The 16,123-nt window shown below is 54.3% G+C and overlaps 2 long non-coding RNA genes across 2 annotated transcripts in view; both read right to left on the reverse strand.

The window, feature by feature from the left end:
* The window catches only part of LOC142408773 (uncharacterized), a 29,266-nt gene that overhangs the window by 8,802 nt on the left and 4,341 nt on the right, over positions 1–16,123 (reverse strand). The gene's annotated exons all lie outside the window — the stretch shown is intronic.
* Positions 1,645–5,994, reverse strand: LOC142408774 (uncharacterized). Its single transcript, XR_012775420.1, has 3 exons — positions 5,970–5,994; positions 3,263–3,384; positions 1,645–1,789 (listed from the first exon to the last, which is right to left on the reverse strand). It is a non-coding gene; the product is annotated as an uncharacterized LOC142408774 (long non-coding RNA).

Below are 16,123 nucleotides of genomic sequence, written 5' to 3' on the forward strand. Positions count from 1 at the left end.
GCTGCAGGCAGACAACCCCGTGAGGCTGCAGGACAAGGTCAGACCCCCATCAGAACCTACGCTTACGGATCCACCACAGCGGCTGCCGCCCTCGCGCTGCTGCTGCACGTCTCGCTTGCTCAGTCAAGAAAGCTGAAAGGGAAGTGTAAAACTTTAGAGAGTAACATGGAAAATAAAGGACAAATCTCAGTAATTCACTCTACACTAAAAAGGTGGGCGTATGTTTACATACATCCAACAACAACACTTACACAATAAAAGCATTTGAGTTTCCTTTTGCATTCATTTAACTTGCACAGCTGGGATACCGTTACATCATCTGTCTCCAAAATGCACGGTTATAATGGGACTGGGAGGGGGGGGGTTATGTAACTAGAGGGACATCTGCCCAGCCACGCTGCCCAAGAGAGACACTGCTGAAGCGCCAGAGAAACGCGCCATGGAACGAGAGGCAGAAATAAAGCACTCGGTCAAAATATTGGGGAAAAACCCGTAACATTCTGTTGCCTCTCTCTTGAAACATGGAGAACAAATACCCAACTGCTGAAATACACCTCGTAAGTTGTATGCCACAGCTATTGGGCAGTTACAGTTTAAACAGTGCCAGTCACTTTGTAAATGACACAATTTTAGCTTCTGTTTAAAGTTTCAGTTATGATAGCAAAGTCAGTGAGATAAGAGATCCCCCAGACGGTTTCCGGGGGGGGGGGGGGGGGGGGGGGGGGGGGCGGCGGCCACACAGAAATCAAATCCCCAGCGCTGCAACGCATCAGGCTACCAAAAGGGACTGGCAGATTTGCTAATGCTTCTGGCTGTACTGAAGCATGCGGAGGAATGCCTTTTTATCATATCTCGGCTGTTACAACTGAGAACCAAAGACCAGCGATGCCATCAACTCTTGGAAGACGTGCTGGGCTTGGGCCCCTGGAAGGAAATTGACTTGTTTTTGTTTTTAAAGAGAGTGAAAAGTCTTGTTGCTGATGACTTCTGCTGGCACATACAGCCGCTCCGATGGGAAGTTCATCAAATGCAACTTCTCTGAATGAGAAGGATTTCCAGTCGGGAAAATCTCTTTCCAACTGAAGCCAAAAATTACACGCTGTAGCTTCAGGAAAAAGGACCCTGTTGAAGCAGTAACTCAAACTCACATCAGGACCCACTGGCGGTACTTACAAGGCTGCTAACGCTTCTCAGGAAAGCCTGGAAAACACGCGGAAGCGACGCCCATTTCTCCCGTTTCGTCCACGTCTCTTCTTTGACCTTGATGGCTTTTAGTACGGACGCTAGGATCGCAGCAAGCTTTTTCAAGTCCTGCTAGAAGGTATTTTAAAAATTTACTGACTGAAAAAGCAGAAAGCTTGTACCATGAAAACAAAGGCTCTTTCTTCTGAACAGCTAAACTCTTCCCAACAGTTTCTTTCCTCTTGTAGTACAAAATTATTTTCACAGTATCATTTAATAGTAAGCGCACAGACAGAAGATTACGCTTTCAGGAAGAAGAAAGAAACCAAGGGAAGTCAGCTTTGCATAGGCATGCTCCAGAACACGCCTTATTCTACTTGTAGTATTTGTGTTGAAATACTTCATAGAAAAACTATAGAAGGAGAGTTGGCACATTCTTCATGTTACCTTTAAAGTCCACGCTACGAGTACCTTAGGAAAAACGCAGGCACACATCGTAGGCGTACCGTGTACTTACAGACACCACTACAGAGCCTTTCCGTCCGTCTTGTCCTTTCCTGGCAGAAGAAAGGGCGACCACGGCGAAATGGTGGCAGCTGACGTTCTGCTGAGAGAGGAAAAAAAACCTTTAGCATAACGCCGGGTAGGAATCTAGAGCTTCCTTTTTTTGTGAAGCTTGGTGAAGACTACAACTGAGTGGAGGACAAAGTGTTTTGCTTCATCTTTGCTACAGTTGATGACACAGGCCACTAGAGCTTTTGCAGTTTTTAGACAGCCACGCCTTTTTTTGACTCACGGGCAGCTTTGGTTTCACTAGAACCCCTTTCATAGATACACGCAGGTGACGCACACGCATACCCACGTACAGTTTCCGAAGCCTACGTACAGTCAAGACTTCCTCACCCCATACGTCCCAAGGTGAGCATTTTCGTTAAACAGCACAGCAACCCATCTGTCCTTGTGAACTGCCTCCTTGCAAAACAGGAATGATTTTTTGCAGGCCGTTTCTCCAAACGGTCAAGTCCTTCTCACACTGCAGTTGTGCCACCAAACCTGCCTAGGGTCCCTCCCAGCTTTTGACTGTCCTGACATTTCACAGCCACGCGCTCTAGTCCGTCTTCCAACAGCAAAAAGACGGCACGCCCTCAGACCCAGAGCACAGCCCTCCGGACGGCCACACGCCCCTTGCTGTTTCGACGAAGAGCCACCGAGCATCCCCGCGAGCACAGCTGCACGCGCAACATCAGTTCCACCTACCCTGATTTCAGCGGATGTAGCTTCTGAAGCTTTACACTGAAAGCCTTATCTTGACACTTCCCCACAGCAGAAGTGATCCGTAACTAGAACCCCACAAAAACCTAGAAACACCGCTTGCAATCCCACAGCAGCGACAGCTTCAGAACTATTTAGACCAGGAACAAGGGAGAAAAATAAAACCGCTTCATCGCGCGCACGGGAAAGCGGCGGAGAAAAGGGTCAGCATTCATAGCCCTCACGGAAAACAGGCATTCTCCTTCCCTTCCTAAAGCCCTCTGTTGGGTCTAAATACCACAGCGCTACCGTGGCAGCATCGAGAGCAGAGAACAACAGCCCTGCCGCTGGACATTGACATAGCGGCATGCATAAACAGAGGGACACGTTTTGCCACGCACAACCCTGAACTTCCTGAAAATTCACGTTGACCAAAAATAGCCACTTGGAACATACTGCCCAACAACATTTGGCAATAAAACTTCAACGTCTTTCACCCACACAAATTGTTTGGTCACTTGCTATTTGCTTCCTGTTGTTCTTCTTCCTTCGGAAATTCCACTTGCGGCCAAGTTATTCACTACTGCTTCAAGCACTTACCTTCCTGGGACTACCAGCACATCTGCACAGGCAAGTAACTTAACTGCTCCTCTACAATTGTCCAAATTACAATTACAGCCATGACAGAGGAGTGAAAGAGAAGAAAAGGAGAGCTCAGGCAGCAAGAGAGCTCTGCAGGCTGCCACCACTCAGCATCGCACTCTTCTTTTTAAAACACACACACGCGCCCCCCACAAAAAAACAGACCAAAAACCCCATGACCTTGTACCTTTTTTCTTTCAGAGCTCATCCCTGTCTCAGCACGCTGTCTCGTCAAAGCGTGAAGTGCAGACGATCTGTAGCCCAATGACATTTGCGTGTGATGAATACACGTTCAGAAGGACTCCAGGTCTGTAAGACAGGTGCCGTTTTTGTGGTTTTAATAAACAACACTCAAGTTTAGTGACTGACACGTTTCGGAGGAAACTAATTGTTGTGGTTTAGCCCCGGTTGGCAATTAAGTACCACCCAGCAGCTCGCTCACCCTCCCCCCCCCCCCCGGTGGGATGGGGGAAAGAATCCAAGGAGCAAAAGTCAGAAAACTCGTGGCCTGAGATAAGAAGAGTTTAAGCATTGGAACAAAAGAAGAAGAATGAATTCTCATGAGAAGGAAAACAACAATAGAGCAAGAGAGGAACAAAACCCAGGAAAAAACAAGCGATACAACCCCTCACCACCCGCCGACCGATGCCCAGCCACTCCCCCAGCAGCGATCCCTATCCCCCGGCCAACTCCCCCCCCCCCCAGTTTCTATGCTGAGCATGACGCCAGATGGGATGGAATAGCCCTTGGGCCAGTTTCCATCAACGCTTTTGGCTGTGTCCCCTCCCAGTTTCTCGTGCACCCGGCAGAGCAGGGGAAGCTCAAAAGTCCTTCACCAGTGTAAGCATTTCTTAGCAAGAACTAGAACATCAGCGTGTTATCAACATTATTCTCATCCTAAAATCCAAAACACAGCGCTATACCAGCTACTAGGAAGAAAATTAACTCTATCCCAGACGAAACCAGGACGCTCATTCACTTTAAATGTAGCCTCTCCTTGGGGAAAAAAAATGTGTTAGAGACAGAAAGAAAAAAAAATGACGACTCAGGGCTCCCAACCACCATGGAGCAGTGGGGAAATTAACGCAAGTGAAGACAAAGAGCAGCAGCACTGTCATTCTGATCATGGGCTCCAGAGACTCTCCCAGTCTACACCTCAAGCCTAGGAATGACTAGTCCTTTTTTGGAAGGACAAACTTTTTTTTTGTACATAAAACTCCTAGACCAAAGGCTCCACCGAACAGAATGTGGATTGACACACAGCACAGCGTGCCATCAACACTCGTATGAAAAAAAAACTGAATAAAAATCAAATTGAAATGTCAGTTTCCATCGCATTTCACTCGTTATATTTCTACTGGCATCTAGGTGCTCAAAAATTAACTCTACTGTACACCATAGATGACTAAAAATGTAGTTGTGCATATAAAAATAAAAGGCTCTTCCCAACTCGCCCATAAAAGTAGTCTGAACAAACAGAAGAGAAACACTTGACCCTGAAGAAGGTAACAGGCAGCTCCTCATTTCTCCTAGATGAAAGTTCATTCTTTTACCCGAAAGGAAAACATTCGTAACTGCCAAGGGACCAATTCAGGAACGAGGCACGCTCTGTTAATGGCAAGTTTTCATCAGCTTTTCTGCACTGGCAGCACATTTGCCTTTTCTCTGGGTTTCATGTGGAGCATCTGTAGCCTCCCTGAACTCGCAAAGGTTTCTCCCCGCTCCTCCGGCCCCATACACGCCATTACCCGAGCAGCAAGCGGGATCCACCACGCAGGCTTTTCTTCACATGACGCGGAAGGTGACACCGGGAAAAGAGGAGGCAAAAAATGATCCTGTTTGTCACACCCAGCCAACGGGGAAAGCACAGGGGAGGGTTCTGCCAGAGGGGCCCTGCGGGACCAGGCCGTGCACCCCGGGAGCTCCAACCGACCAGCCCCTCTCCCCTTTGCCAGGCACCAGGGAGACACCGCCGCCTCGTGCGGACGCCTCGCCCGCGCCCCCTCGCAGCGGGGCTGCCCCAGGAGAGCCGGGCCACCCCCACCTCGCTTCCACCCCCAGGAAGGGGACCGGGAGACACCCTCCGTGCAGGGAGAGGCGCAGGGCGTGGATTTAACCCCCGAGGGAAGAGGCCAGGCTCCCCGCTGCCAGAAGGGCCGCTCGCCTCCCTGCTGCTCAGAGCCGCTTGCTGGGGACAGCCCTGCCTGCGCCCGGCCGCTCTGCAGCCCTGCTGGCGGCGCAGCCCGGCCGACGGATGCTCCGGCGAACAGGCGCTCCAGCTCACGGCCGCTCCCGCTCATTACAGCCACAGGTAACCTCGCCCCTGGCTAACGCACGCTCCAGGCAGCGGACACCCCATCTCCTTCCAGCTCCTCCTTGCCACGGTTCTGGCTAACTGAAGCTCCAGCTCTGCACCGAAGCTCCGCTTGATTTTGGCTCCTTCTCCTTACCAGCTCCAGCTATTTGCAACAGTCTGGGCTTTGGACAAGGTCAGAAAGCAGTCGCTGTCAGAACTTGAATATTACTATTAAACATCACCGCTGTACCCTGTGGAAATACTGATTAATTAGTTTGTATGATTAAGTACTTCAGAACTATTCTCAGCAGCATACAAAGAAGAGCTGGGCTCCAAGAGGGCGTGCGGGGTCTGAAAAGCACCCTTCCCCCCCAGAGACCACCTCAGACCTCGAGTCTGGCCCGGGGCACGCCGGCCTCCCGAACTTTGGGGTCCGACGCGACCAGACCCCCACCTCCAGGGAGGCTCCGTGCACCCTGCCCACCCTCCGCTTTCCCCCGCAGCCTCCAATGCCCTCCCACCCCCCTGCCCAAACAGCCAAACTGGCTTCTGCTTTGGGCCCCCAAACCAGCTCCCATTCCTGAGCCCACAAACCCACCTGCTCAGCCTGTTCTCGAGGCCCAAAAACGCAGCGCTTCACCTCTGCTCCTCAGCCCAAAAACACACCACTTGGTCCCCTCTGGCAGGTCCCGAAAACGCACGACTCCAGTTGTTTCTGAGCCCCAAAATCAGCCACGGGAGCCTCTTTTCAAGCCCCCGGAACACAAGACCGGCTCTCCATTTGCAGGCCCCACACCAGCTCACCCTCTCTGCTTTCCGACCCCTTTGCAGTCCCCATGCGTGATGCTGCGGGGTGGGGGGAGCGGAGCCACCCCACAGCCCTGCACCCCCAGGGCCACACACACAGTTTTGGGGAGCGCTTGGGTGCTGCGGAGGGCCCGGCCCCACACCTCTGCGGGGCCGCACCAGCACAGGCAGGGCATCGCTTTAGTGCGGCTGCTTCCGGCTTGCTTTCTCCAGCACCGGCTTGGGGTGCCGGGCCCGGACCCCAAACCCCCCCAGCCCCAAGCACCCCCGTGGGGAGCCGGGCCCAGCCGCCTCCAGGAACCCCCACCGGCCGCAGCCGCGGCCCTTCCCCGCCGCTCCGGCCACCGGCACCCGCCCGGCGCCGCAGGAGCCCCCCGGGCCGCCGCTGCCCGCCCTGCGCCGGGAGCGGCAGAGGCTGCCCAGCCCGCACAAGCAGCACCCGAGAGCCGCGTGGGGCTGCCCCTACTCCCCCCGCTCGCACACGGGCTCGGCCCCAAAACCCCCCGACAAACCCCAGGACAGCGCTCGGCCCGGGGCTGCTTTTTCCCCCGCCAGTCCCAAGAGAACAGAGCCCGCACCCACCCCTATTTAATACCGGGATGGGGAGCAGGACAGAGGACTGGAAAGAGAAAAGCAAGACAAGGGAGAAGACTGAGGTGCCGCCAGAGAATGAAAGGCCGAAAAAAAAGGTCAGAGAGGCAGAGAAATCAAAAACAAGAGGGATGAGGAGCCCTGCAGAGAGATGGAGCAAGAACATGCAGGGGCAGTGAGCAGGACAGAGGGACATGACGGCGACAGGGCACGGGACATACAGACAGAGAGAGAAAAAGGACAGGGAACAGGACAAAGGGATTGAGAAATAAAGAAAGGGTCAGATTTGTACAAAGAGACCAAGAAGGAAAAATTAAAAAAACGGCCATGGGCTAGAGGACAGAGGCAGAGGAACAGAAAAAAGGGCCAGGGAGCAGGACAGAGAAGGAGAGAAAGGAAAAAACGGAGAGCCAGCTGGACAGGGAGGTATAGCAAGAAACGAGCAGACAGGCAGCGGGACAGAGAAATAAAGACAGAAAAAACGGGGACAGGAAGCAGGACTGAGGGACAGTGAGAGGAAACAAGGGGCAGGGAGCAGGACAGAGGTGGAGAAAGAAGCGTTGGGGCAGAAGGACAGAAAGAGGAAAAAAGACAGACAGGAAGAAGGATGGGGACGATAGAGAGAGGGGAAAAAGAAGGACAAGGAGCAGGACACAGATTGTCAGACAGGGACAGGGAGCAAGACCACGCTCCGGCTTACGCATACAGACCCTGCGGTGCACGCTGGCGGCCTGGCCTGCTGCGGACTACGAGGAGGGATCCTTCCTCGCCCGGAGAGGCGGGCTCTCTCTTGCCTGCAGCGGGAGGCAGCTGCCGGCCGGCCGGCCTTCGATTTCTTCTTCTTTACCCTTCTCTGGCCTCTCCAGCTTCAGCTGCGGCAGCTCCTGTCCACAGCCAGCAAGCGCTCTGCCCGTCCCTGTTCGCCCCCATGCCGCGAGGAGAGCAGGGCCAGGCACAGACAACCCACACAAGCCTGAGGCGGGTGCCCTCACCGGCAGCCCCAGGGGAGGAAGGGACAACCGCGGCCTCAGCGCAGCCTCTGGGAGGGGGAAAGAAGCAGCAGCCACCGTTATTACCACAGATCGCCCCTGGCTGAAGCCTCCCCTTCCGCAGGGGCTTCTGGAGACACGCAGAAGGCCAGCTTGCCACTGGCACAACAGAGCTTGGGGGCGACCAGAGGCTACGGGACAGGCTTCAGGGGAGGGGCTGGAGCTGGGGGCAGCTGCGCGGAGTGGGGGGGGGGGGGCAAGCGGGGCCGGGGTAGGCTCAGGGGGAGCTCTGGAAGTGGGGAGGTGCCTGGCATCTGTGCCTGGGGGGGGTGTCCGCCTTCTTCCCCTCTTCCCTTCTCTCACTTCTTGGGCAACTCCCTGGGGCTGCCCTGACCCAGCTCGCCTCCAGCACACCAGCAGCCTGCCGCAGCAGGCAGTTGGAAGCTTTCTGACCCGCAGCCAGAAGACACTCCCGCGCACGCCAAAGGGGCTCACTCGCCTTACCAGTGCCCCAGGACACCCGCCACCGCCGGCACCTGCGCCCAGCGCGCTCACCGCACATGCACCGGCCGCCAACGGCGCACCGGAGGGGCCAGGGCTGGCACCCAAACGCCGGGCAACAGCACCACACTGCGGCCGTGCCGCGGCACCAGCAGCAGCAAGCACCCGGCGGGCGGCGCGGGCCCAGGGGTGGCACCAGCGCTGCAGTCCCGCACTTTGCGCACCGAGCGCCCGCCAGCAGCGCGCACGTGCGGCAGCAGCAGCAGCGTTTCCTTACCGGGGGGCAGCAACGAGCACGGCGGCGGCGCTTCGCAGGCACCACAGCATCTCCTTGCCGTTACCGGCGGACGGCAGCAGTGGTGAGCACGGCAGCACCCCGCCGCACATGCGCGGTGCCAGACCTGCAGTACCGCGCTTCCTCCGCCAGAGGGCAGCAGTGAGCACGGGCGCGCGCCCCACCGCACCACGTGCCCAAGGCCGTTCCCTGCTGGCAGACGGCTGCCAGCCCCGTCAGCTACCTGGAGGCCAGCATGGGGCAAGTACGTGCCCCAGCGTGCTGCACAGACCAGCGGGGCTCTCTGGAAGCTCCCTGCCAAAACGCTACATCTCCCGGCATGCCCTGCGACCAACGTGCCCTACCACAAGCTGGTTACCCCAGGACTACAGCTCCCAGCATGCTGCGGGCTGCTGCCTTCCCTGGGCTTTAACCCTATGGGGACACCGTCCTGTACGCCCTCCTCCCCTCACCAGCACCCACGGGACCCCGCTGTGCCTGCGGAGGCCGGCTCGCAGGGCCACCATTCCCAGCACCACCACTGGCTCCGCTTCGGGTCCGATGCTTCCCCAGCTGCCCCGCACCCCTCCAGCGCTGCCCATGCCTCCGCACGACCTGGAAGTGCTCCACCACCCACCCCACTCCCCACCCACCGAGGGGGAGCTTTGTGTCAGGACTTTGGTCGGGACCACCCTTTTGCAGGGCCCCGACCCGACCCAGGTGCTTCCCCAGCACTACCCCTACCCCCCGCTGAGCCCCAGCGCTCAGGCAGCCCTGCATGTCCATGTGCAGCCTCCCCGCTGCCCCGGTGCATCAGCTTTCCCCATCCCCTTGGCTTCTGGGCCACCCACGACCCCGGCACCACACCCTCCGCTCCTTGGCCCTAGTGTGGGTCTTCCTGGACCCGGTCGCTGTTGCCCCAGCCCCACCTCCCCCTTTGGGTCACCTTCCCTGGGATGTTCCCAGTCGCAGGGGACCCCCCCCGGCCCCATTCACCTGTTCTGTGCTTGCAGCCTCAGTCCTGGTCCCAGCATGTATTGCTCAGCACTGGCTGTGTTGTCCTGGACCTACCCTCATGGGGTGATGTGAACACCGCACTCATGGCAGTAGCCCAGCTCAGCAGCCCCTGGCCCACAGCTGCAGCCCGGGGGACACAGGCACCATAGCCATCGGCCCCGCTGGCCACTCCAGAGGCTTGTCAGCCCCAGGCCCTGGGCCCAGAGCTGCATCCCACAGAGAACACAGGCTGTTGCCCTTGGCCACACTGGGGACAGCTGTGGTGGCCGGGACAGCAGAGGGGTGCCCCAGCTCCTGAGGGCAGCTTGCCAAAAGCTAAAGGGAGAGTCCTGGGCTGCACGGGAAGAGAAAAGGGGATGAGAACAAAGGGAGAGCTCTGGAGTGCAACGGTGGGGTGGGAGGAAGCCATCGGCAGGTGACAAGGAAAACATAGGACTCTGGGGGCACAGAAAGGTGAAGGGGGGGTCCTGGGCCCCACAGAAAGGAAAACAGTTGACCCAAGAGCACACCAAAAAAGCACTGGCAAAACTCTGGGATGGGAGGAAAGCTAAACAGGAAGCATGGTGGCATACTGTGTGACAAACACAGGGCCTTGGGACACACAGAAGGACTTGGGGGGAACCCAAAATATGAATTCAGGAGTTCAGAGGGCTCCAGGGCACAGCCCAATAGAAACTGGTACGCACCGAAAGGCCTGTGCAGCATGCCATGGGGCTCAGTGTGGCTGATGGGAAGTAGCCTGCAGCCACCACCAGACCCTATGGAAACTCCCTCTCTCAGCACCGTTTGTGCTGGCCCCAGACCTTCACCCATATCTCGGGTACTGTAGGTGGTTGCCCCTCAGTGACCTCACTGGGAATGAAGAGCTCACAACCCGTACTCCTTCAGATCCTCCTCTCTGTCCCCTCTGTCCACGCTTGCCCCAGACCAGCCCTTGCCACGCTCCGGCCTCACTCGCCCCTCGCCTGCCCAACACGCAGGGCTCTCCCCCCACTAACTGGCACCGCCTCAGCCGAGGGACCCCGCGCCCAAAGCCTGCTTCCAGGCAGGCTGGCGTGCCTGCCCCCCCGCAGCTCCAGCGTGTCTGCAGCTGCAAGAGCAAGGGCGCATGCACAGGACCAGACTGAGGAGCAATCTTGGGTTCCCTAACTGTATTTTACTACTGTTTGTGCGCTATTCCCACCCAGACCTTCATATGTGCATATCTACCCCAAAAATCTCTTAGCCCTTAGCACCTTCAGTCACTCCCAGCACTTAGGTTCTTCTCCTCTCTCAAGACTTGCTTGCTCTTTCCTTTCTTCTTGTCACACCTCCTCGGCCCTTTCTGTACATTCTTCCTTCAAACAACATGACTGAAATCAACAAAATGGGTCAAGCAGCTGTCACACACAGGCACTATGCCAGGTAAGGCACCCCAGTGACCCAGCCAGAGAAACAGATTCCCTGCCCTGGCTCCTCCCAGAGCTGTCCCGGCAGAGCCATCAGCCCCATGCTACAGGGTGACACTTGTTGCAACAAGTAGACGGGAGTGGCTTTCCAGATCACCATAGAGACTGAGAAAGGTTGCTGGCTAAGGATATGGGACGCACGTGGGGACCACACAGGATGTACAATGGTGTGTTTACTGGAGGAACCAAAGGTGGGGAAGGGGAGGTATCAGAAGAGTTTGGGGAGGAACAAGGATTGGAAAAGACAAGGACAAGGGGATAAAAAGGACTGGTGGCATGCAAATCGGTTGCTGGTCAGTAGGACTGTCTGGCCATGCCCTGTGCCTGATCAGCAGAGTCTCCTGTCTTCTCATTAACTCCATCTCTAGGTATTTTTGTGAGTGAAAGGTTCTCTGGCTTTGTGTGCGTGTGTGTGCGAGGGCTGAGGCCGAGCGGCCGAAGTGCAGGGCCGAGTTGTGGGACCTAGGAGAAGCGGCCAAGCTGCGGCCTCATCCCTGGAGCTCAGCAGGCATCCTAGATGGCATAGAAAAGAACAAGAGCACGCTTTTTTGGGAACAGAGATCTTAGGAGACGTGCGATTGCAACAAAGCGAGTCCAAAGGGGGCTCACGGAGCTAGAAGTGTGCTGCTCGGAAGGTATCATGATAGTAGCAGAGGGGTTCTGAGAGGGACAGACAAAAGAAGGCTCAAGGACACAATGAAGAAGTCCAGAGGGGATCTGAACAGACTACAGATGTCCTCAGGGGACCAGGGACTGAACAGAGGTGTCCTAGCTAGCACAGAGGACAACATGAGTGTTCTGGAGATGAAAGATGACATCAGGAATGGTTCTCGGGAGCAAGAAGATGCAAATTGCGCTACAGAGCCACAGAGGGCCGTGGGGCACGAGGACGGCCTCAGGAGGCACAGTGACGGCAGAAGAAGGGTGCCGAGAGCAAGAGACAGAAGGCGGCTCTGGCACGCAATGCAAAACTCAAGAGGGTGTCCCAGCGATGTCCTCCGGGGATGAGCGACCGAATGGAGACATCCCAGACGGCAGTGAATAAGGTCAGGGAGCTGTGGGGCACAACAAAAGCCTGAGGAGGGGTTCTGTCCGAATGAGAGATACACAAAAAGAGGGCTGCAGAGCTTGAAGGGTGCCGTGGGGCACGAGGACAGTCTCGAGAGGCGTCATGACAGGAACGAGGGGGCTCCGGGGGGCAGGGGAAACGTGGAGAAAGAGACAAACAAAGGATTGGTGACACAATGAGGCACTCGGGAGGGGATCTGAACAGAGCAGAGATGTCCTCAGGGAACCGGGGACCGAACAGAGGCATCCGACATGGCAGAGGGAAGGCAAGAGTGCTCTGAGGGAAAATGAAAGCCTGAGGAAGAGTTGTCTCTGAGTAAGAAAGATACAAAGCCTGCTGCAGAACTAAAGGATGGCCACGGAACACAAGGGCGCTCGCAGGAAGCGTCGCGACAGAAACAGAGAGGTGCCGAGATGGCCAGAGAGACAGAAGGCGGCTTGAGGGCACAAAGGTACTGGGGAGGGGATTTGAACAGAGTACGGAGGTCACAAGGGAGACACTGACCCACTGGAGGCGAGCGAGATGGAGGAGAGGACAACAAGACTGCTCTGAGGAAGAGGGAGGAGATGTTTTTACAAAGCAAGAGGAGTACAAATTACACTTCAGAAATAACAGCATGCTGAGGAGACCCTCTACAGCCTCAGGATGAATGGAGAGAAGAGACAAAAATAAAAGACAGAAAGAAAATTTAAGCAGCAACAGGGTATGTGACAAAACAGACAGAATTAAAAAAACAGGGACAGACAGCTTGATAAAAGTTGACATAGAAAGAAAATTGAAAAAGCAAAAGGGTCCAAGGCAGAGGAGAAAAAATTTCAAAATAGGGATAGCAAAGTAGATAAAAGTAGGCATAGAAAAAATTTGAAAAACAAAGGCCTTAAAGGAAGAAAACAATAAAATATAGGGACAGCAAACTAAATAACCAAAGACACAGAAACAAAATTTAAAAAGTGACAGGGCGTCATGGTTTAGCCCCAGCCGGCAGCTAAGCACCACCCAGCCACTCGCTCACTCACCCCCGGTGGGATGGGGGAGAGAATCGGAAGAGCACAAGAAAACTCGTGGGTTGAGATAAGAACAGTTTAATAATTGGAACAAAATAATAGTAATAGTAATAATGAATTGTAATGAGGAGGAAAACAACAACAGAGAGAGAGAGAGAGAGAGAGGAACAAAACCCAAGGGAGGGTAAACAAAAAAGATACAACCGCTCACCACCCGCCAACCGATGCCCAGCCAGTCCCCCAGCAGCGACCCCTACCCCCCCGGCCAACTCCCCCCAGCTTATATACTGGGCATGACATCATATGGTATGGAATAGCCCCTTGGTCAGTTTGGATCAACTATCCTGGCTGTGCCCCCTCCCATTTCTTGTGCACCTGCCAGAGCATGGGAAGCTGAAAAAGTCCTTGACCAGTGTAAACAATGCTTAGCAACAGCCAAAACATCAGCGTGTTATCAACATTATTCTCATCCTAAAATCCAAAACACAGCACTATACCAGCTACTAGGAAGAAAATTAACTCTATCCCAGTCAAAACCAGGACACAGGCTATGGCACAGACTAGTATGAAATACAAAATACAGACAGTGAACTGGATACAAGTAGACATAGAAAAAAAGTCAAAAGCAACGTGACACAGGAAAGTCTGGAAATAATAAAAAAAATAGGGTTAGACATCTGGGTAAAAGTAGACAGAAAAAATTTTAAAAGTCACAATATACAGCACAGATAAGAAAAAATAAACAAGAGAGAAAAAAATACATAGAAGTGAACACAGAAACAAAAATTCAAAAGCTTTTTCAATTCAGAAGACATTAAGAGAGAAAAAAATAAAAAAATAAAAAAAAACTAAGTAGACGGAGACATAGAAAGAAAATTTAAAGAGCGACTGGATACAGGACAGACTAGAATGAATTAAAAAATGAGGACAGCAAACTGGATAAAGATAGACAAGGAAAGACAATTTAAAAGCAACGGGGTACAGGACAGACAGGAAACAATTAAACAGGGAGAGACATCTTGACAAAAGTAGACACAGAATGAAAATTTTGAAAGCAACAGGACACAGGAAAAAATAAAAAAAGAGAGACAGAAAACAAGATAAGAGTACACCTAGAAACAAAATTTCAAAGAGAGAAGAATTATGAGAGTAAAAAAATGAAAAATAGGGACAGTTACCTAGAAAAAAGTAGACAGGGTGCAGAGCAGAGGGAGTCACTGAAAAGAGAGACGGGTCACTGCGTAGAGGGAGACCTAGAAATGCCATTTTCCCCAGCAATGCGGAAGAAGGCAGTGTGGGAAGAGTGAAATAATAGCAGGTGGGGAGCTGGAAAGGGAGAGGCATAGAAAGGAAATGTAGAAGGTGACAGTGTGGAGGGCAGTGCTAGCAGACGGGCAAAAAGCTTTGGGGAGCCAAACAGCCTGAAAGGGAGACAGAGGCAGGTACAGGTAAGGAGGCAGGCAGAGGTCTGGAGAAGCATAGCAGAGAGAGGCCTGGACACACGCGAGGGATGCGCGACTCACCACAGCTCCTGACACCGCTGGGAGACCTTCAGCGCCCCGAGGCTTCTCTCTCAGCCTCTGCCCCTTCCTCCTCCACAGTGCCAGCTGCCTCGCCCACCCAGGTGCCTCGATGCTCCTCTCCCAAAAGGCTTCCCAGAGACACGGTGGCTCACGCGTGCGGCCGATGGGGGCACCGAGCTCCCAGCACCACGTGCCGGTGGTGCGCTCTGTCAGGGATGGCTGGGAGGGATCCTTCCCAGCTGTGGGGACCAGCTGTTTCTTGCTGGAGGCAGCTGCCTGCGCAAGCCCCTTCATTTCACTCCTCAACCAGCTCCCACAGGCAGGCATGCCTAGTCAGCCACCTTGGCACAGCAGGGCCAGCCCCATCCTCAGCCCTTTTTAAACCCTGAGCCCAGCCCCATCCTCACCTCATGGGTCCCACCTGTGCTGCCCCAGGCCACAGCTGGAGCCCATGGGGAACAGGGGGCCAATTACCCCAAGCCTCACAAGCCAGACACAGCCAGCAACCTGGCACAGGCATGGGCACACACCACCACCAAGCTGGCGCTGCCACGGGCAGATGCTGCCGCCAAGCTGGCACCGGCCTGGCAGACTTTAGTTTACAGCCCAAAGCCGAGGTTGGCCTCTAAACAAGAGAACATGTGAAAGCATCCTTACAGGATGCCGGTCCAGTGGTGTCCATGATAGCGCTCACAGCCTCCCATGTAATAGACAGCTCCCCTGTCCGGGACCACGTTTTGCATGTCCCAGGCCCTCCCCGCACCCATGCTGAAAATCAAACAGAACAATTAAGGACTCTGCTTCATCGCCTCAGCCTCCAAAAGAAGCTTCCTTCCTCTGCTGACAGTCGACACAGATATCCTCGTGCTGTTCCTTGAATGCAGGCTGGCCTTGGGTGCCTGTACTGCCAAAGGAAGAGAAAAACATCATGTTCTTGTAACGTGCTCCATCATCCTCTTGTTCTTCAAGAAAACAGAAGAAAGCTACCTTCCCCATTGCTATGTATGAGAAATTTGTGCAGGGGATGGCTGAGCCCATCCCCAGAAATGGAAAACTCTGCTATGACCCTGCTTTGCCTTTTGGCGACAGCGCCCGCCATCCGTGTGCCCAAAACAGGCGAGGTCCCGTTCAGGCTGGCATCCACCACAAAGAGGAGAGGTCCCCTGCGAGCTGAACAGAGTCAACTGAACAGAGTCTTCAGGAGAACTTAGCCGTGCATTCAGTTTACAAGTAAATCCCACCCAAGCAATGGTAGGGGGCGTTCTGGCATATAAAGGAATTCAGGAGTTAATTTAGTGTTTCCAATGGAACATTCCATAGGTTGTAAAAACAGCCTTAAAGTCTTCTTCCCTCTTGCACCAACAACGCTTATTTTACTTCTACTTAAGGGTCCCCTACAACTACTTACTACAGCATGTGTGGCTCCACTATCAATGAAAAATAAAAAATCTCTTCTTTCATTCCCCAGATTGACTGGAACCAGAGGATCGTCTGGGGAAATTTTAAGAGATTCCTCCGGCCCCCTTCAG

This window comes from Mycteria americana, chromosome 4, assembly GCF_035582795.1.
Source record: "Mycteria americana isolate JAX WOST 10 ecotype Jacksonville Zoo and Gardens chromosome 4, USCA_MyAme_1.0, whole genome shotgun sequence".
Taxonomy (NCBI): domain Eukaryota; kingdom Metazoa; phylum Chordata; class Aves; order Ciconiiformes; family Ciconiidae; genus Mycteria; species Mycteria americana.